Genomic DNA, 22,818 nt, shown 5'->3' on the forward strand with positions numbered 1-22,818 from the left:
TGCTCGTATTTTACCGCGTTCCAAAAAATCGAAGATATCTTCTTTCTCGTGAGTCTGATAAGTTTGGCCAAACTCAGGCTGACAGAACAGCCAGTATTTCTGCTCGTAGAACATGAGAATTCGTGCGAATTGGCTAGTCGGACAAAATTGAGCAAATAGTGCAACGTCGAATCGAACGCCCACGAAATGAATCTGACAGGCCTGCATACGAGGTGAAGCGACGTCTTTGGTGGGCGCGTCGCGTCGCGACGGCAGCTCTAACGCGGGATTAAGGTTAGAAGACGACCTTGGCCCAGTGACCAGAAGCATACCGGGCATACAGACGTATTCGTATACGCATTATACACTGGTCAATATAATGTATCTGGCTGGCGCGGCGACGTGATGAAGAATTAAGTTTCGATCATTTTTACGAAATTCTAATCGAACATCGCCGGGTAATTCACTCTGAGCCTTGTAGCTGCAGTGCTGCAGTGCAGGAGTTGCACCAGCCTAGTGTGCCCTAGCTATATTCTTCTACCAATGATCTGTGTTTTAGATGTCATGCAAATTACAAAAATGTGATGCGTCTATATATCGTCACGCTCCTAGTTTTCCATTCGTCGATGGTGAAATGTCAGACTGTACAAGCGATGGCTGAATAATAAAATCATGTTATTATAACACGAATCTAATCGCGATGAGGTTGAATAATTATGGTAGAGTAGTTTTAAAATTCCGAATTTAAAAGGTGTTCGATAACTCTGCGGTCTGGCGAGTCATGGGAATAGAGAAAAATTAATTGTCGAGGTCAAGTCGAGTTGAGTATATCCGGAATAGAAACGGGGGTTCATTTTGACACAACCGCATGCTCGTGACTTAGTAAAAGACGCGACATATATTATCGAAATTCAACACCGTTCCACATGTTCTAAATTGTAACAGTTTGAATAAGCCGCCAAAGCAGTGACTACGGGACTCAGTAATAGGTAGGTCCGTAGGGGGGGGGGGGGGCTTCACCTGAACGGTTATATGATATATGTACGATCAATCGATGGAGAAGTGTAAGCTATAGACGACGAATGAGCGGTCGATCGTTATCAGAGTGCGCTCTAAAAAAAGAAATCATAACGAACGAATTGATCAAATTGACAAAATGAAATAAAACGCGTACGGATAACATTTGAGATAACGAAGGAAAATTAGCAGCGACCCATCTTTTTACGGATTCCCGATAAAGGAAAACCACATGGATATGACGGACGAGGGGAGTCCAATTGGCCGGGCACGGAATTAGCGAGTGCAACTGAGAAAATAGAAACTGGAATTTGAAGCAAATCCCAAAACGAAACACTTATGATAAGTTTTTTTATTCTGACCTGTTCTATTTTTTTTTTGTAATTTTACGAGTATACCGTTTATGGAATTGTTATTGTCATAGATGTCCGCCGTGCCCATTTTATTTATACAATTTATTTCTCATTTTCTTTCACATGTATACGCTTCTTTTATTCGGTTTTAGTTTATAGATGCATGTCATTAGGTCATACCGAACATCCGAAATTCCGTTTTAAATAAAAAAAAAAAACAATAAAAAAATAAATTGATAGCGGATGATTTTTGTTAATTGCGAGAGGCTCCTCAGTTGGAGTTGAATCCTGGTCGGAGCAAACCGCGATAACGAAAAAGACCGTTACAAAATGAAAGGTCGAATCTGCGTGACAATATCGCGTAGATATTGCTTTACCTACCGCAATAATGTGACATTTGAAAACCACCTTCAGTTTCGCTTACTGTTCGAAAATGCATGCATACAACGTAAAATTATGATTCAAACGAATAGCTTCTATTGCGTAATACGCGTCAGATGTTTTCTTCTTATAATTATGCATGTAAAAATACCTCTGGTCTCACTTGGCGCCAGTTAAACGAATTCGGTGGCCATGCATCGATCACCAATCTGAAAAGTATGCAATACGTGATCTTTTCGACAGTCGATTACGATAATCGGTAATCAATTATATCGTAAAAATAACCTATCGCAATGCATCGAAAGGTTTCTCGGCGAGCTATATGATACACGGTATAAGCCTCTACCAATGGTTACCAGTAATGATCGCCATGTGCACCAAGGTTCGCCGAGGAATGCTTGACGAGCCGTGACATTCGACGTTCTCAAATTGCACAGTCCTAATTACTATGATCTACAAGTTCGAAGTCGCGCCGATACCAGTGTCCTGCAAATGCTCCCGTTCAACCTTCAAGTCACGCGGTCACTTCGGTGGTAATAAAATCAAACAGTGTCAGCCGATGACCCCGAGAATCTTTCCTCCGCGACGTTAATTGTTATTTACTGTACGAATTGCATTTGGAACGGAATTAGGAATCAGGCCAAATTAAAACGTGCCGATGGAAGTCGTAATAAAGCAGCCGCAGGAAGAAAAGCAACTCGGGCTTGTCTCTTTTTGTGCCAAACAAACACTCGGGAGTGCGGGGATCGCATTCGGTAGCAGAACTACCGTACAAAGAACAACATTTCAACATCTCGTGAGGCTCTGTTACGTATACGTTGCGATGCGCTTGTGTGAATAATTGGTGCAATATACATACACGTTTATTATACAGTCGCGATGAATTATTGCCGGAGAATACTCGGGCAGCTCATCGAGATCCTGGAGTGTGGGCGGAGAAGAGGACGTCGATTATACGCCTCTTCGCTCTCCTCTTCATGTAGGCTGTAAATCCTAACTCAAGCACCTCGTGCACCACGAAGAGTCGGTAGGTAGGTACCTATATGCCCGTATATTCGAACCTCGCGTGTTATCCGGGTAAGTTCGATTCGCCTGCAGGTAGTTAGTTACAGGTTATATACACTCGCGGTATCAGATTTACGATTTTCTCGTCGCCTCCACAAGCCTAGCATTCTATAATTGCCTATTTCAAAGCGTAAAGTACAACGTCGATTAGAGCTAATGATTTACAATTAGTCGAATAATCGATCGCGGATTAATTTCACTAGCAACGAGGCAGATAATTACCATGTGTGTGTACAATGTACGATCATTCAATTTAACGCACTGTACCTCAGATATTCATCAAAAAAGGTGCGAAATATTTACCGTCTATACTTTATACATTATAGTAGAAAGTGTTCATCTTTTAATTTTGTTTTGTTTCAAAAATCAGTTGCGTTAACGAATATTTATGTACTGCTGTCTGACATTAAGCTTGTCTTTTTTTCTTTTTTTTTTTTAAATTTGTTCTCATTTATTTTCACGAAAGTGGTATTAGTGCCGATCAAAATTCCTGTACAACGTATGTTAAAGCGGCTTGCCAGAAAAAAAAAACTGAGCGTTCCTGGTGTGGAAATAATCGACTTCAAGACATAATTTTCGATTGTCAAGTCGAAATTATACTGCTGCACGGTATAAGTTTGTACCGAACTGTCATAACGATCCAGCATTAATAATATCTTCGTAGTCTTTTCGTTTGCGAGATCTCGAAGCCTTTTGATTCAGGCGTATACATATAGGTGTATACACATGTGCATAATATATAAATGAGAAAAAAGACAAGCAAGTTCCGTTTGACTTTCTTGCTCTCGAAAGAGAAGGCGAACCCCATTAAATGGATCCGCCGTAACGAAACCCGTATAGAATGCGTATAAATGTATATGACAGAGCTGCTGAGTAACCGACATCCCAGGCATCGGAATTTATCGGCACAGTGTGTTGCAGATAAGCGATACATGGCCGGACAATTACAACCATGCAGTTAGAAAATCGGACCAGGTTGGTCCATGGTGACCAGCTACAATAAGCCATAACAGGGGTTTCGAACTACGCAAAGTACCTCGTGGTTGTCGTCGCTAGAAATTCTTTCTCCGTATGATCGCTGTTGTTCGATCGTTGGCTTTCTAGCCCGGCGGTGAGAAGTGTGAGGTAGAAGGTGGTTGATTCGTTGGTTGGTTGGTTATATCCCAAGTGTATTGAACATAGAGACGTATAGCCTGAGAGGCGCGTACTAGATGCTGGATCACGATCACCACCGCACGCCATTTTCATTCTGTACTATTTTTCTTTCTTATTTTCTTTTTTTTTTTCTTCTTCTTCTATATTCATATATAACACAGTTGCCAGGCATATATACTCGCAATAGCAAGGCTGTCAAGTTCACTGAGCCCGGGGGGCAAGCGTGCGGAGAAATTCTGCTCGCCTTGAGATGAAGCGTTGCCGAGAAAGAAAGAAAGAAAGAAATAAAATAACGAAAAAGAAAACACAAAAAAAAAAAACAAAATGGTGCGGAAAGAGAAAAAAGATACGCGAGTGGTGCTACGGATTTCATGAAAACCAGTTACGCTTCAAATTGAACCTATCAACTCTCGTCGGTCTATGAATGGCCATTGTATAATTTAAATCACTATATCATTCGGACTTGGCAGATCGGCCCGTGATCTTTTCTATTCCAGCTTGAAGATCACGTTGCCATGTATGTGTTAATAGTCGAAGTAGACCGAAGTAGACGAAGAAAAGAAGACGAAGAATATGAAGAGGAGACTCAATAAATAAAAAAAAAAAAAGAAGAAAATACATTCAATTATACATCCTTGTGGGACAAACATCACCAGCGACAAAAACAACCAGTCTTGCTAATCCTGTTCTCGCAATTATATTATCCTGCATGTTTGCCAGCGTTTTCGAACCGGAGGTACGCGCCGCGAGCTGCAGCAGCTCTCGTATAGTAAGCGATCGTAAGAATGATAGTAAATCATTGTTGAAGAGCCATACGTAGGTACGCGCGATGTTTCATTACGGTGAATTTACGCTTACGAACATATACACGTAAATATATGGATACGTGTGGCTATGCATATGCGGGGTTATCCCACTGTTAAAAGGTGTCCGGTTATTTGCCGGTTAATGTAACTTTTTTTTTCCTATCAATTGAACGGGTCATCGTAGCTTTTTATCCTTTTTTTGTTGCCGCTAGTCAAATTGACGATCCGGAATCAAGACCAAGCCCTCATGATCGTTTACCGTTTGGAGGAGCGATCACTAGCCGACTCAAATTCAATCGCGGTTTAGTGATAAAAAAAAAAAAAAAAAAAAAAAATAGAAATAAAAATCTTGTAAGCATCCATTTCCCCATTAGCCGTATCATTAACATCCTATTAAAAGAATTCAGATGGGCCGAAACGGGCTTAATTTAAACTAATGAGCGAATTCCGATATAGCCGTAATCTACTCTGGCTGTAATTTTTCGACGACGCGGCGACGTCACGGCCAAGCTTGCCTGATAAGGCTGCAGAAACAGATGAAACCAATGGATTAGCGGACTGTGCGAAATGTCAGAGCTGCGCGACGAAAAAAGGTTGCCAATAAAATTTGTAAATCGCAAATTGAGCGACGAGGCTGTTACAGGTGTTTAATTCTACATACAGTCAGGAAGATATACGAAAAATGACCAGCTCATTGATATTCGTCGAATCTCGAATGCAACAAAAGACTAGGAAGTGCGAGGAGGAAGGTTTGATTGACTGGAAATCTTGGAGGGGAACGGACACACTTCAGTCAAGGAATCGTGCGAGAGGAAGCGTAATGAGAAGAATATAGCAATTATGTATATTATGTGAAGCGAATGGCGACGGGACGTAGGTGTCACTGACGTCATGAGAAATTAGCGAAACAAATGAATGAAGTGAGATCCCATATCGGCAAAATCTTTCGTTTTTCCCCCCATTATTATTACCATTCTTTTTTTCTCATCCATTGAAATCAATACTCGGTGAATAGCGATACGAATCATCGGGACGGCTATTATTTGCATATTACGATTCCACTTTACTCGTCAAAGCGTAACCAACCGCTGGCTCGTTATATCAGTCGAGAGCTAGTCGACATTAATTGGGATTGGCCGGTGTGAACGAGGCGTGAGGAAAATAAAAGAAATATTGTTGAAAGAGAGTCTTTGAATTTTTTTTTTCTATTCACAAATCGCTAAACTATCGAATCGAGCAAACAAAAAAGAAAACAACAACCTTTTCAGGCCATAAAAACGTTCCTCGCGTGTTCAATGCGATTATTAAACCACCTTTTACAAATTTCCTAAAAATTCGCTTGTAGCGTGAGGATGTAACACGGTGGTTAACATTTTGTTAAACAGACGAAAGACATCCACGATCCTTACAGCAAAATGTTTCGCAGGCGCGCCGGCTGAATAAAAATTGAATTTCGTTGAAACTGTTTGTGAAAATAACGAAGAATCGTACGGACTTTTGCGTTCATGTGTGAACATACCAAAGTTACATAAATAGACGCTCATACGTCGCTGCGTACGGACACTGGGTGTGGGAAGCGTAACTTCCTGCAACAACAATCGTTAATTACTGTCGTACACTGGATGGTGTTCGTCATGTTTGCCCGAGGTGGTATTCGCGTTACCGAGAGATTTCAGTGTCAAGATTGGGCAAGATGGCATTTGGTCTTGCACACGCGTCATTAAGTTTCACGAGCTGCTCGGCTGGCGGGTCTCTCGCTCGATTCCTTCCCGAAGGTTCCGCCCGAAGATCGTAGCCTTCTTTGCATCGGATAGGTGGCGAAACCTTTCCGATTAAACATAGCTTACGCATCCCGACAAGGACCAAGTCATACGTACCAAGCTGCGTCCTGGGAATTGATTGAACCGCCTGATTACCCCATTAAAGAATCCCGTTCCGCCAACTCGGCTGCCAGCTTCTTCGGCCTTTCATGATCGTCTCGAAATTTTTCGGCATCCGCGATCCGTCCAAGGTCGGAACCATTTACCTACGTGGGAATGCGTTAGCATTTTGGCATATAATACCGCGGAATTGGATAAAATTAAATCATTCGAAGCCCGGAGGGTAAATTTATATTCGAGCACAACGACCCGCGGATATACGATTACTATACCACGGTTTTTTTCATTAATAAAAATTTCTTATTAACGATCACGATCACGACGTTGACAGTTAGTGCGATTAGTCAACTCGCCTCGCTAATTAATGTGACATCGAATCTTGTTCAATCGGTGAATATTCCACACACAAATCTTGTCTGTATGCCAAGGAAACGGAAAAAAAGTCGATCTCCACACAGGATGCTCAGTCTTTTGATTCCAGTACAAGGTTGAGGCGAGTCTTCCTCGTTATCTCGGACCGCTTTAAATCCGTGCACACGAGGTTTACCTTGCACGTCAAACTATTTCACATCACATTTCATTCTAAGTACCCCCAGGTGATTCATCATCTTCCGTGTCTTCTCTTGGACCGCCGAGAACGTGTATACGTGTAGGCTGTTGGTCAGAGAGTGGACAAATTATAAGGCACCTAAAAAGTAAAACTGCGCGCATCGTACAAGGTCATCCCGATTATTCTAGGCGATCAACATTTATTGGCGGGGTCTACGGGGTTGCCGGAAGATTTACTCTGCGTTCAGGTCTCGTTAATTCGACAATTTCGGATCACCTAATGTTTGAAATCATGCATTTCTTCCTCTTCAAACTATATTTGGAAAAGAGACAGTTGATCTTCAATTACACAATGATCTGCAACCGAATGCTGAGGAGGAACCTCGGTATCCGTACAGCCTCGCTACCGAAGAATGCGTGTCTTGATCGCGCCCACGATCGCTCGAGAAATAGTGTCTCTTTCGCATTGTTCACAGATTTCGTAATCGATGTTACGGGAGAGAAGGTGATGATAAATTTTAAAGTCAGGCGCCGTAGTTTTTTTCTCCTCTTCGGTCTTTTTGCACCTATTTGTTATTTACTTTCATCTCTTATAGTTTGGTATAATACGCATGCTTTTTTTAAAAATTATCTCAGCCGCCCCCGCGTATCTTCGCATCGTCCGACATCCATATATCGCTGAATGATGTTCGTCTTCACCTCGGACGTAGCTACGTGCTTGATATACATATATTTTCCCGACACGCGAGATATCATCGCACACCGCATACCGCCAGAATGCGGATGAGATTTTTGTGCGGCACGAATTAATTATAGAGGGGATACCTTATTGCGACCGTTTACGGAGAAGAACGCACGTTTTAATCGATTGGAATCTTCTATTGCCTTGAGCTAAGGATTTCAGCAACATCTTTATCTCATTTTTTTTCTCCTTCTTATTATTATCACATTTTTTTCCCTCGACTCATTATACGTGTCCCAGAGCCAAGTGCTATCTCAGGCGGCACAGCTAGAGGTGTGCCTTTTGAACAATGACTAGGTTATTTCGTCGAGCTGTTTACCATAACAGGAGCGGGTACTTTTTTTAATATTTCCGCATTAGTTTTGTATACGCTCAAACCTAACGCGCACACGCGCATATTATGGTCATTCGCGCTAACGAATCTAGCTATAAACGAGGATCAGGGTGCGTATACGGTTGAGAAATTTTCAGATTGATAATAATTGTGCTCTCGTCGAAGAATAACAGATGAAAGATGAGCCAGTTTTGTATCATCGTTAGAAAATTCAAGGAATAAATATCTGCGTGGCTGAAATTCCCATCGTGAACAAGAGGATATGACCAAGCCCATTACATACTCGACGTTCCCGCGATACTCTGTGGATTTTTCTTCTCGTTTTTGCCGTTCGTAAATAGATGTACGGTCAGAGTGTGAAAAATTACAGGAAATACGATAGTAATTTAATGCTTAGTTTTCAGGAATCGTATCGTTACATGCACGCAGTTTGAACACTTTAGTCTAAAACTGTCGGTTCTAACTCTCCAAAAACCACTGGTATTTAATTCATTTGCTACTTTTTCTTTTGGTTCGTAAATTCGCGAAACCGAATCGCGATGTCGATGAGCCAGCTATAACGGGGATATTGTTCATTACATAGTTGCCGATAGCTGCAGCTATGGGTTTCCCATGATTCATTATGAGCGTACGTTTTATTTTTAAATTCGATCAACCCGTCAATGTGAATAACCTTCGAAAACTAGTTTTTCCTACTTTTAATACAATTCAGAAGATTAAGGCCGTCAAACCACTCGTTTTTTCTTAAACCGGAAATCCGTAATGCGGGTAGAGCGATTATTTTCCTATTCGAAGCGCAACGCGGGAAAGATCCACCATTAGTTTATAATTTTGACATTCCCGGTATAAGCTGGATTTCACTTTTCATCTACCTAATACTTTTTACAACCACATGACGAATGACGATTGAATTTGGGTTAATTCGTCGTTTCATTCTTCATATCTTTGAACGTCTAAAATTGATCTTATATAGCAGGTATACTACACAAGTAGCCAGCGAAAGTTTATAACTTACGTATGGGTCCACATAATAATGTAGAAGGTAAATGAGCGACGAAGAGTCGATTCGCTTTGATAGACGCGATTGGATTTAGAGGCGTGAAATAAAATGAGGAATGTGGTATGTTTAAAAAATTTATTCTCTGTTTTCGAGATCTGACGCGAGTAATAAAGACCTACAAGTTTTGCAATTTTACAGCCTTTAATTTACGAAAGATCACTTCTTACAGCTAGAGACTTTCATATACGCGGTGTATAACGTATAGTATTATGTAGTTTATGACGTAGGAAAAAATGAAACGAAGAAAACATAAAGAGCTAAAAAAAAGTATACGAAGATTTAACACTTCGTCGAACCGGAAGCTTTTATACTCGTGCCTTTTTTGCATCAAAACACGGAGTAATGTTCTCTCTTTCTTTCTCCTCTTTCTCTTTCTTTCGCCTATAGTTAATCGATATATGATTATAATTAACCGGAGATTTATACGACAAGAAATTTGTACACCGTGAAACTGCGCTGCGCACGGAGTTGGTTCGAGTTGTGAGCAGGCGGCTCCGTAAGGGATCCGAGTGAAAGAGCTGATTGTGAGCGGATTGGTAGGGACTCGGCGGACACGAGTAAAAGTTTGGTTCAAAGGTGGCTGCCAGCTCAGCGAAGAATTTGGTGGCTGTTATATGTTATGTTGCAACTAAACGAACCCGAGACTCATATTTCATTCTGTATAACCGCGGAGCGCTCGATCCTTGCCGAACTTGCTCGATCCTCGTCCAACTTCGCTGCATGATCTTTCCCGGACTTTCCTAAAGGCGGACAAGAATTTCGCGGCCTTTATAATACGCTGTGTGGCAACTGACAGCCAAAGCCGGGGATCAAGTCTCATATTTCATTCCGCAGGAGGAGAGACGACCCTGGCTGGCATCAGGGGCTCAGTCCCCAAATTGTTCCTCGTGAACTTTTGTCAACTCGAAAAATTTCGATGTAGCTGTAAATGCCGGCGTTTTCTGCAACTTCTCTCGCATATCTTTCTCTCTTAACCGCGCTCAGTTTAGCCGGATGTTTCGTACGTCGGACGTGAGTAAGTTGGTTGAACTTGACCAGTGCCTTGGCACATATATTAGCGATTGGATTTTGATTTATTGTCCGAGTTACCTAGCGGAGAAAATTTTTTAATTGGTTACTTACAGTTGTGTACGTACGCAAGTATAATATTTCGTTTCCTATGTTAGGTCACGGATTGACACTGGCCAAACTATTTCCAGTCACTCAAAATTACCCAGTTTATACCTACAAGCCTGTATTTTCCTCACTTATTCTCCTTCGTCATTCGGACCTGATGCATCTGCGTAAAAGAGAATAAGAAAAAAAAAAAAGAAAAATCAGTGGAACCATAACCATGAATTCCATCAGCTTCAATCGTCGGAACCCTTTGAAAAATCGTCTCCCGCGAAGGAAAGATCATTAATTCTCGGCTCGAAATATCTTTCTGTCGAAATTAAGCAAGAGTCGTCGGTCGGTCAGTTGATCACTGGATTCGTTGATTGTGATACCAATAAGAGGTCCTCTGCAAATGCAAATGGAAATTTACAAATTCGCCGCCATCAGCGGAGTTTTCGGACTTTGAAATCCAAGGTGCCTGATGGACGGGTATCGACTCAATGTTTTAAAACTATTTTGAGTGATGCCGTTCTCCGCCCACTTCTCGATTTACACCCGGCTGATTTTTACAAAGATCCTTTGGCTTTCATCTATGCTAATGGTGAGCGTTCGGCACCGCCTGATACCATTTCGAACTGAAAGTAAAATCTCAAGTGACATGACCAATTTGAAAAGGCGATATGTTACGAACAGCTATAATTTAGCGTGGCGTGATTTATCGATTGACCCACATCCCGAGGTACGAAACTTGCCGAAGCATCCCATATGAAGTATACATCGTATTGTGTGCGAGTGAGTCAGTATTCGGTGAATTCCCGAAGAATTCTGAGTTCTTCGCTTTTTGCTATGCTACTTTTTATTCACGACGCGGCACACAAATGGCATCGACGCCATGTCGTACATGTAGCTCAAATTGAGGCAGGTACGACCGTAGGTGTAAGAATTCCATCCCACCTATTCATTCGGGTGAGGGTCAAAATCCCGAAAGACTAAAAAGTCGACTGGTCGAAAACCCGAAACGTTCGAGACACGAATTTTAAAATAACGAACGATCAGAGTACCGAAATTGGGATTTTCCACAAATCACCCAGTAGAATAATTCTTTTCTCGAAAGGTCATTCAACTGAACGATCTTTTATCCCCAAATTTTCAGAACGGTCTGCATTCTGAATGAACAAAGCACAGAATATGAAGATATAGAAAGATGAGAGTTACGAAATTAAAAATTGCGAGCGGTTAATACTTCGAACAGCTAAAAAACAAAAAAATTATTTGTCGACAATGAAAGTTCTGAAGGGGCAAAATTTCGATTCGCTGAATGCAAAAGGACCAGAATCCCTAAAGGTCGAAATACCGAATCTCGCGAATATTCTGTCTTGGTGGGTTTTGGGATTTTCACCTTTCGAGTCTTTGCTTAGTCGTTATCGATAAATTCGGATACGTAAATTTCTCGAAAAAGGCACGAGTCTGACATTCGAAAAGTCAACTTTTTGACTGTTTTGAATTTTCGCAACTCAATATTTTTCCCATCGTAATCTTGCCCATTCTCGAAAAAAGTGTCGGTTTAAATTTATCTATACATTCTGGCGTTCTCATTTTTTATTTTTCTCCGCGACGACTTTTCGTATTTATGGTTTTCCTAGTTTTTTACGTGTCGGTAATTTGACTTTCGGTATTTCGTCAAGTTTTTGGCCTTGCGCATTTTTGTACCCCACCCATTCACTCCTACCTCTCGCGATGCTTCAGATGCCGAAGATGCGCCCGGAGGCAAGGCTGTTCGAGGTTGCGCACCGCACCGTTCCGTTCCGTTCCATCCCGTTCCGTTATCGCATCGCCTGTATATTATCATGTGAAACACGAATCTACGTGCATAATTTAACAGGCGTACAGGTATATTGCGATCACACATGTGCATGCGTCTCGTGCAAAATAAGATAATATATAGGCAGATGAAATTTATTTATTCCCCGGAGCTGCGTCGGGTAATGTAAATACTAATGAAATGCTTTTATTTTTTGTTCCACCACAGGGATAAAGAGAGAGAGATAAAGAGAAAAAACGTAGCAATTAATTCCCCGCGAAGAAGTCCAGTACTCGGGCAATGCGAGGCAACAAGCACCTACCAGCACACCGCGCTGAAACGGAATGCAAAAAGATGGGTAGAAATAGGCGCTCGGTAGTTGCTATGAGGAATTTTTAATTCGGCTTTGCAAGGGACGAACGAATAATTTTATAGCGCAGGGTAATGAATTTTTTTATACTATCCAGTTAATGAGAAACCTGGAGGCTTGTACCTTTTAATATTATGATCTTATATCCGCCTAAACCTGTTCTTCGCGTGCAAATATAATCGGAACACGTCCTGCGACATTTTCCATCCATTGGAGGCTCGGTGAAAATGAAATCGCTCAGTTTTAGTCGTCAGAAATTTTCGATCGGCTGCAAAAACTAATTACTCAAGTATTTCTAATCAATTCATGTCTTCTCAAGTAGTCGAACAAATTAGGTAACATAATCAATTATTCGGACGATTTCCTTTTCAGAATTGTCTTTTGGGATTTCATTAATTCACTCTTTAAGGCACAACTTCATGCAGAGTGAAAATATTTCATAAAAAAATAAAAATATAAGATTGCCGACCTTGAATGTCTCCGACTACATACTCAAGTTTTAGAAATTCGGTGCAAGATTTGCGTTGATTTGTATTCATATCGATTAAAGCTTACCGCTACGTGTCGACCTTACGTAGAGAATTGTACCAACTGAAATGAATTATTCAAACTCTGTTAGCCTATCATGTTGTTAAATGGTCAATACCGTTTTATTTCCAAGTGCAGCTACTTGTTTCCAGCTACCCGATCATTCAATCGAGTATCATTGAAATTGCAAGCTCGTATCATCGTACCGCAATGTTTCCGACCTTGAATCACTCCAAACGGTGAGCTTTGCCGAGAGTAACGACGTTAGCAAGTTTCTCGTCTGGGTTCATACTGAAATAACGACTAACTAACGGCGGAGATAAAGAGATTAGAGTGGCGTAGAGAAATGAGAACGGAGTGACGTGGATAGTTTGGCTTTAAGGTTTTCCCAAGATGAATCGCCCTGTAAGTGCACATTAACTGTAGGTGCTCTCACCTGTTACGTATTGTGTAGGAGGCGTAAGTTAATCCGGGTATTACTATAGCACCCGTTACGATCATGCCTATAATAATGTGACAACGAAGAAGAGATAGCCGCCCGCGGAGAAAGCGGTCACGAGATGGTCAACTTGCTGTGTTCTCCGAACAAAACGCGTCCATAGTAGATTTTGACTCGAACGCGATTTCGCGATATCATTTCAGTCGGGCTGGGAAGAGCCGAGCGATCGTGATACCTAATACCACAAAATTTGTCCGAGGATTATAATGGGCAAAAGTGTCGGGTGGAATTGATTATCTGACATTTGAACTGCATATCGCCGCGTTTCGTTGCCTCGCCATTCCTCGTCTAATACGTTTAAGAACGCCTCTCGTACCTTATTACACGTATATACGTACCTAGGTACGTTATACACCTCTTCTCGTGGGAGTGACGCATTCGTAAAAGCGAATATATTTCAACCATCATTTTCTCGGGTCAAAGTTTAATATCATAATTTCTCCTTAGCCAGTCATCATTCTCTGTCAATCGTTGGCTAATGATTCCATTATCAGTCGTTGATTCGACACGAAGAAAGCCGATGACTGACACGCCGGCCAAACCGAGGGGGTCCTTAAGCCTGTTTCACACTCTCCAATTCCGATCTCTGAATGTCTATATGGTGGTGGCGTTTTTTTTCATCCTTTTCCGATTCCTGTATTCGGTCTTAATTGATTCCGACGTATTTTAAGTACAATTAGTCAACTGACAAAGCGCGCAGCGGCGCATTACGTTAGCCTCATGCTAATTGTGCAGGACTTTGAAAAACACAAGTAACACTTGGCGCTATCAGGTTTCGATTGTGCAAGGACGTTTCGATGGTGCAAGAAACAATGAATTGCTGCCTACCTGTATAACGAGCTTCAGAGGAGCTTGAAATTTGAATGCCGGCGTAGGTATGCATAGATGGGTGTGTGGGTATAATGCACACGGGGGGATATTATAATAGGCGCAGACCGTAATAAGTGAACAATTTTATCTCCGAATGTATCTCCGAATGTAATTTCACGCTTGAGTTTCATGTACAATAAATCTGGCTGCCATCTGATGGCTAATGATCGTGTCATTCTATCGCCTGTCGATCTGAGAATACCTAATTCGTCTTTGGTGAAATTGCGCTGTGAGTGAGCTCACTTGCTGGTTTAGATCTGAGATTTTATCGAAATTAGAGAAATTAGAGCTCGTTGAATAATTTGCAATCGCGCCACCGGATATATCTGACACGTTGAGTGCTTTGTGAGGAATTTTTCAATGACGCGGTAGCCGCGCAATTTCAAGCTATTCCATTTCAATTCGGACATTATGCTATTGAGTATTGTGTCGTAAATGAAACTGCATCGTATTACTTCGATGTAACCTATTACCCATTCACTGCTGTATCATCCCGTCATCGTAAAGAGCATAAATGTGGATTGCCCAACGCTGCTGTTTTTCTAAACACTGAATCACTTTATGTTTGTTTACCAAAATCACCCTCAAGAATGCGATGAAATTAAAAGTTGAATACCCTGGAGCGATTTCATCAAGCGTATAATTAAAAAAAAAAAAATATGATATATGATATACTAATTTGAAATTAGTCGATGCGATTAATGAGGAATCGAACGAAGCCAGGGATATACGACGATGTGCCCGCGCCGTCAAACTGCCTTGCGCAATCGTAGAATTTTCGGTTGTTCCAATCAATTTACACTCCTTCGGCATACGCACTACGCTACTATGCTCCATCCACGTGAAATAACAGTCATCACAGTCACGCGTGCGCTTCGTCACGACGTATATTCACGTATTTGCTTAGGTACACCGGTGTAAATGGTTCCTTGACGTTCATGGATTGCACAACTCTAGCCGAAATCATAAAGATACGAAATGTTGCAGAGGTCAAGAATCACCAGCCCTCTACCCTCTAACGGCAGGTTCCAATCCTCTGTTTCCAGTTGTTCTGCAGGAAGGCATGATGCAACCAGCATTCAAGCTGACATGGAATTGATTCTTCCGTTAATCCGTGGAGACCCAACGTTCGTGAATGCTGACAACAATCTGGATTCAAGGTATGAAACTATTGCAGATATTACGTCTGCGATGAGTCGTCCGACTGCCACAGACACCGCGATTGCAGTCGCAATGAAATCCAGATTATTATGAATGAGTCGGATGTTTATTAAGAATTGCAGAAATATCCCGCCGGAGGTTGTGAGCGAGCGCGAGCGAGGGACAAAGGCAATTTATAATGTGGTTAAGGTGAATGCTCGTAACTGGTTCAGGAGTACCGTCGTATCCTGATGCTGCGTCATGGAGTAAAAGTGTACGGACACCAACCTACGAGTAAACTCATCGAGGGTATTGGTTCTCACTGGTATAATGCCACGCGGGTTGCGACATCTATAAAACTGATGAATTCGACCCCAGTAACCGTTACCTGAAGGTCGTATCCGAATCTTGCCAGGTCTAAATCCCTGTCGCACGTATACCTGTAGTGTCGTCGTACAAGTCGTTAACGCTTGCACTTTCTACGCTGAAAGCAAAAGTGTATTTTGATGTCCAATTAACCGGTCTACCATCGAGAAAATGATTCTTCTCTTTTGACGAAACGAGCTATTCGCATCTTAATTCGTGGAATTCCAGAAGGTTTTGAAAATAAATTCGTTGACCAAAACTTTCTTCAACATATCCAATTCGTGCAAGCGGTGTCGGAAGATTCGTTCTTTGTCTCAAACTACTGCAGCAGTCGAGGAATGGCGGTCAACCTGTAACTGAGTCAAGCGTGCTTAAAATTACTCATCAAAAGTCCTTGCAGCAAATTTCTTGCCAGTGGCATCATTGAATTCGTGTCACCAAGGACTTTTGTCACACATTTCGATGGAACGATCATTAGCGATAGATTTCTGTAAAGTCTTGGGGATGCATGACTAAGGCTAGTGCTTAGAAAATCGTTGTTATACGTATACGTAATGAAAATTGCAACTTGGTGTAGAGTGGGTTATAATCTGGCTATTAAAGCCGATTGCCAAACTCCGCATCAGAAATGTCGGCTTACGCATACCGCATACCGCATACCGCATTTGTGTAGAGAAAATCATTTCTCTTTCAGGTTTGAGAAATTTTAGCTTCGCTAGAGTTACTCGAATTTCAGTGCGTGGTGCAAGATATTATTTCCTATAAAGACCTGGACCATTGGTTTACCGGAATCATGTTGGGAAAGGTCAAAGTCCCGAATGCCGCGGGCAGCCGGAGCTGGGTGCAGCAGAAGAAAGAAAGAAGACGTCTTCCTTTTATGCGCAGACGTGATATCGTCGCATCGGTGAACATCATTTCATTTCCCCAGGTATACGTTTTGATCGCCGTAAATTGTTAAATCCCCCATAAAACCCAGAGATTAAACCAAAATTTACACGAATCTCAACCGTTCCAACGGCATTATATGGCGACCATTCATTATCACTTGCCGACAACGAGTTGAAAAAAACCTGCACTCTTTTGCGTCGGGAAGCGGAATCCGGTATCAGCAGGAATCGTATAAATCTGGATGAGTTCTCCGTGGGGACAAAGAGAAATTGAAAGAACTAAATGAATAAGTAAAAAATGTAAAATAACGAAAGAAAAAATTCGCTAACGAATCGCTGCACTTATTATTTGCATACAGTATTCGAGATTGCGATTCGTGCAGTCGGTGTCTGGAATACGGTAAGACGAGCGTTGTTTGGACGCACGAGTAAAGAGAATTGGGACGAAACGAAGAGGAGAAAAAAGGAAACAAGCCTCCTGTAAGAGCAACGACAAGCTGAGTCTGCATAGGTATGCGGCACGTCCTCCGCTGTTGTTACCGGATCCTCTTCGGCGACGGAATATGTTGTTGTGACATTGTCATTAGGTATTCAACGGTCAACTCCGAACGCTCATCGAGACGAGGTTCGTTTCAATATGCATGCATGTATATTCACATTCTAAATACTCCCCGCACCCTCCGGCTCTTGGCTATGACATCACGTGACGTCATCAATCGTGATTCAGAGAACGAAGCAGGGACTCCGGATGGCGAGTTACGCCTGTGCGTGGGTCTCCCCGAAGGTTCCTGCGATCGACGCTACCATTCCGTTCATGGTCCAGGTACCATTATTCCGTCCCACGCAAAACGACAGCGAGTCCAAAGCGATTCGCCAGCATCGTCGGCGGAGCTGCGTTTGATCCCACATCGGCTAATATAAAGGGAACAAAAACTCGTACCTGAGCTATGACGGTAATAAGAAGCAAACACGGAGCGTCGTTAATTGAGTTCACTTTGACAAACACTCACGCAGAGAAAATATATATTTGGTCCTTTTTTTCAGTCGAACGTTGTATTGGAATTACGATACACCATAATTGGTTAAATTGTGTTCTAATTTTTCTCGACACGTGCCAATACTTCAACAGTAATCAAGTCATAAAATATTTCGTTTCTGTTTGGGCGATACCTATCGATTTGTTTTCGGAAGCTGTACAGGGACTCTAATCTGTAGAACCAGAGCAATGACCAACTTGGCCATAAATGCAACCAAATCATTTTTCTGAAATATTGTCATATTTTGTCCATTCATTCGTGAGTAAAACCAGTTTTGGAAGTCTTGAATTACCTCATTTGTATCACAATGGTTTTTAGTTCCTTTAAAAGAAGCAACATTTTGCATAAAATAATTACAACGTGACTGAATGATTCTATCCGTCAAAGTCAGCTAATAACGGTCCTTTTAAATTAGATAATTATACAGGAAAGCAGAATCGGCTCGGACCGATGATCCTTTTTCGTTTCCTGCTTCTTCATATTCTTTTTCTGCTTATTGTTTGCGGTACTCTGCGAGTGTGCTTAAAAATATGATCGGTGACTCGGCTACGGTGACAGAACCGCGTTGGTTTTTCCACGATGGGCTCGAAATATGTTTAAAACGCATCGCTTATTCATAAACCAAATAACTACTCTGAAGACAAACGTTGCGTGTCGAAGGCGGGATCTTATTTCGTCCCGGACGGAGGTGTATTCGGAGTGTCAAGGTAGTGACGTGGGCTCCTATTGTTTCTGACGATGACCCTGACCTCCCGGCGCCTTCCAACGCTACAAAATTCACTCGATATGCGTGTTCTACAATTGTTTCGTTCCAGGTCGTTTCAATTGCGTAAAATATTAAGGTTCGCCGGCACCTCCGTCCAGCTTTTATTCCACCGAAGGACGACGTACGCACTTCGGTAATTTATAGTTCGCGGGTGAAAATTTCAGTCAATTATTGGATCTAAGGATCATGTATATGTACAGATGGTTCAGAAAAACCGATTGTTTTTTTTCTTCAAAATCACACCTTCGATAGTTGTAGGAAGGGGAAATAAAATGTCTGTTAAAATTTAAGCCCTTATTGTTAATATTTAGATTTTTTTGAACTACCCTAATATATATATATATGTATATATTATACATGATCCTTAGATCCAATAATTGACTGATATTATTCATACCTATGTACTTTAGCGAGTAGCAATTGACCCAGACGCTTTTGGAGGCAAAAATCTTGCAGTACGAAATCTGGTCCTGATATTGAACAACAGGTTTTATAAAGATTTAAAAAAACATGTCACAGAAGTTTATTCTTCTTCTTGTATTTTTTACAATTTGACATAAAACCGGGAGGGTTTGGAAGAACCGTAGAGATCTCTCCAACGTACAAAAGCGAATATTTTTTTTTACACGTGACAACCGTATAATATCAAAGCCGCCAAATTTAATGCCGAAAAATATTCATACATTTATTAAAAATACTTTGGACGGGATTAACAATGATTTACACAAAAGTGAGCAGAAAGAATGTTTTATTTCTTTCTTATTTGTAATCTTCACACGGATCGTAAGAAAAATGCCTTCTCTTTTTTCTCTTTCGTTTCATATCTTGATTGTAACAAAGAAAGCAGGGACGATTTCGGCTTACGATGTGAAGCGTCTATGTAGTGTCCGGTATTTATAGAAGATCATTAAACAGGTATCGCAGTTTCAAAACTGTCAAATATCATTTTACCGCATCCTGCATCTTCTTGTAACGGTTCATTGACGTTGGCCAAACAAAATAGTACTTTTCCTGATGTAGGCGATGATTAAGCCCACGAAATGAATCTTATGCCGCACAAACCGTGTTCATTGTTCAAGAAAAGGCATCTGATCAGAATTTGAAATATCATCACAGTGAAATAAATCGATCTAGAATGAAAATTATCAATTTTCGATAAACCGTCTGAGCGATAAAATAGTTCATGCAGAACGTTTAATGTGAGTGGTAATACTCAGGGTGATATACTGTATGAATTTTATTTGGTGCATGGCCATATTGGAGGAAAGAATGTTATGGACATCGCGAGAAGAGGATGCGGGAGTGCAATAAAAAAATATATAAACAAAAAAAAAAATAAAAATAATAAAAACTGCACAGCGCATGGGTGAATTGCTCGACCTTCGGGCAGCTTCACCGAGCTAATTAAAAGGACGATTGGAACCGTCATTTGACATTTAAGACCGATCAAAAGTCAGTCGGTAGTGCCTTTGGACTTTAGTGCAGTCATGCTTATATGGCATACGTCAGGCGCGGCTCGACTAGGCGGTGGTCCCTCGGTCGTAACAAATCTCTATCTTACAGGTTTACGAACACGCAATTGTGCAACTTATGCTTTGAGGGTTGGGCAGGGCAATTTAATTGCGAGCAACTTCTTCGTTAACGTTTTATTATCGTAGGGCTATCCGCAATCTTATTCGACACGCAGGGAGTTTTTCGTTGCGTGAGATATGTTGTTATTTTTACAACAAGATTATCAATCACTCTGTCAAAATTATTATTCTGTTTGTAAGCGTGTGCTACTGACTTTTTCGCACTCAAGAATTATTTCATTTACACTATTTTCGGTGGTACGGTGAGTGTGCCATTTCGGTCTCTCGTGTCATCGCAAGTAATTACGTAGTTCACTCTGCCAGCATGTCCTAAGATCTATGACGTAGGAGAGACGCTAATCGTTAGTAGGCGGACTTTGGTATTATCGGCTTTTTTACGATACAAAATACGATCAATTCCTTGGATAAAATAATGCTATAATGGTGATTCACTATGTTGATAAAAAATTATCAGAGTCAAGTACGGTGGGCGGTAACTGACATTTCAATATTTAGTGAACAAAATAAAACATAATTGTGAATTGTCACCTTGTGGAGGAGGAGTCAGACTGTGATTGAGAATATCCTCGTAATGAGATATATCGAATACTCTTTCACTGCACAACTTTACCTTACACATATACATGTTCTTCGAGTTGAGCAATTAATTCCATTGGTGTACGGAAAATTTGTGTTTAAAATTGACTGCATGTAGAGTGCATGCAATTTAGGCTCCGTTGCCCGCAGCGTTGATCTGCAGCATATAATTTCGAGCACCTCATGTGTAACGCAGGCGGTTGTACCCATAGTTCATTATACGTCAGAAGATTGGGTTTCCCATGGATCTGTCAGTAGCTTTTGGATTTATGGGAAGTGACCGTGACGCTGTCGTGAGAAAGTCATTTCACGACGACGTCGATATCAGCGGAGGACTTGTGGCACTCCGACCGTATGGTTTTCGACGAATGTCGTTAGACACAAAATAAAGATGGCTGTCATCGCTGCGTCGTTTAACCTTTTGACACCCGACACGTCGGATCGGCTTATAATTTAATTTGTCATCCAGGGTGTTGAAACTATTTCGTAACGACTTTGCGCAGATGACAATTTCGAATTCACATGCAGTATTCAACACATGCAGAGGTGTATAAACGCGTATCCGAAACGTCGCGGAGGTAGGGATTATGTGCACACGAATGTACGTATAATCTACATCTTCCATTATACGAGGGTACGTCGTGACTCTCATTTTGACAGATGTAATTTATTGGTAGATTCGGAGATACTGCAGCAGGAGTGCGCCGAAGCTCATCGCCACGAAACTTGCGCCCATCGGACGAGGCGCGATTGATGTATACCTCTAAGAAGAGTTTGGACCGTCGATGAAAATAACGATTGACAGCTGCTCGACGCGGCCTGTCTCATTGTCAGATTTACGTAGTAGATGCGCTTAAAAATCTGATTGGTAAAATGTAAAAGTACCTTTATGCAACGCTGGGAAATACGGGTTTTTATTTCTTTGCCTATGGTTTTTGTCTTGTTATACGTTCAATTCGTTTTAATTCATCTTTGCAGGATATTATATCAGGAAATACCTGGTGCCGCGTGCAGGTTAATGCCAGGGTATACAAGCGAGATTCGTCGAACGCCTCTGAAGTTACCTTGCAGTCCTGTCGTGTTTTGAAATATTACGAATGCAATCAGCCGTCTATCTAGATACGCCGAAGCCGCTTATCCGACGATCATCTTTGTTTCTTTCGAAATTGACCATTCATCAGCTCACGCTAAACTAATAGAGATGCCAATTACGGGTTTAGCATTGAAATTGGGATGGCTCGGATTTGGTATACGGTAATTTATTTGAATGCTGAATTTGCCATTATAAGTATATTATACCTACGGTAGGCAGCGCGCGAGAGCTAATCTGACATTTTATGATTCGACGAGAGTGACTTGTTACCCCGTGTGAAAATTAACACGACGTTTTATTGGCTATCCCTCGTTCAGATAGGTCAGTGGGAAGGAGATTATTTCACAACCCGGTATACCGCGATGGTTTGCGAAATTGGCACGGTTTGTATTTGTTTCGGCACTTCATGTTCTTAAGGCCGAAAAAGCTTCTTGGTACTCGGCTGCAGATTACCGCTGCAGAGAATATCTCTCAATTATAAACGAGCAAAGACTCGATCAGGCCCGGTGGCGCACCCTCCGGTATTATAAAACCACTTAACCCCGGTTAGAGAAGTAGCCAATAACTCAATATCTATTTAATTCCATCAGAGAGAAATTTGTTTGTTCGAAATAACCACGTGGGCGTTGTCCCTGCACGTTATTGGCCGAGATCCGTGATCCGGTAACCTCCCATCTTCGAAGAACAGAAAATAGTAATATGGATCTAATTTGCATGAAAACTTGGCCGAGGACTGCAATGCCTTAGCCTAGCTTCGGAGCGTCGTGATCGCACTGCGAATTGTCACCGTTCATCATCGCAATACCATTGTAATGCATCGCTGCAGCGACAAAGACTTCGTCACTCGGACAATTCTCGGAGAGAGATAAACGCTTAT

General features: G+C 41.5%; 1 long non-coding RNA gene across 1 annotated transcript in view; it reads left to right on the plus strand.

The window, feature by feature from the left end:
• Nucleotides 1-16,488, plus strand: part of LOC124215896 (uncharacterized) — a 31,365-nt gene extending 14,877 nt beyond the window's left edge. Inside the window, exons 4-5 of the long non-coding RNA XR_011176818.1 lie at nt 15,472-15,644; nt 15,760-16,488. This is a non-coding gene — a long non-coding RNA (uncharacterized lncRNA). The remainder of the gene's footprint in view (nt 1-15,471; nt 15,645-15,759) is intronic.
• The last annotated feature ends 6,330 nt before the right edge of the window (nt 16,489-22,818 follow it).

The sequence above is a fragment of the Neodiprion pinetum genome, chromosome 4 (assembly GCF_021155775.2).
Source record: "Neodiprion pinetum isolate iyNeoPine1 chromosome 4, iyNeoPine1.2, whole genome shotgun sequence".
In the NCBI taxonomy this organism is placed as follows: domain Eukaryota; kingdom Metazoa; phylum Arthropoda; class Insecta; order Hymenoptera; family Diprionidae; genus Neodiprion; species Neodiprion pinetum.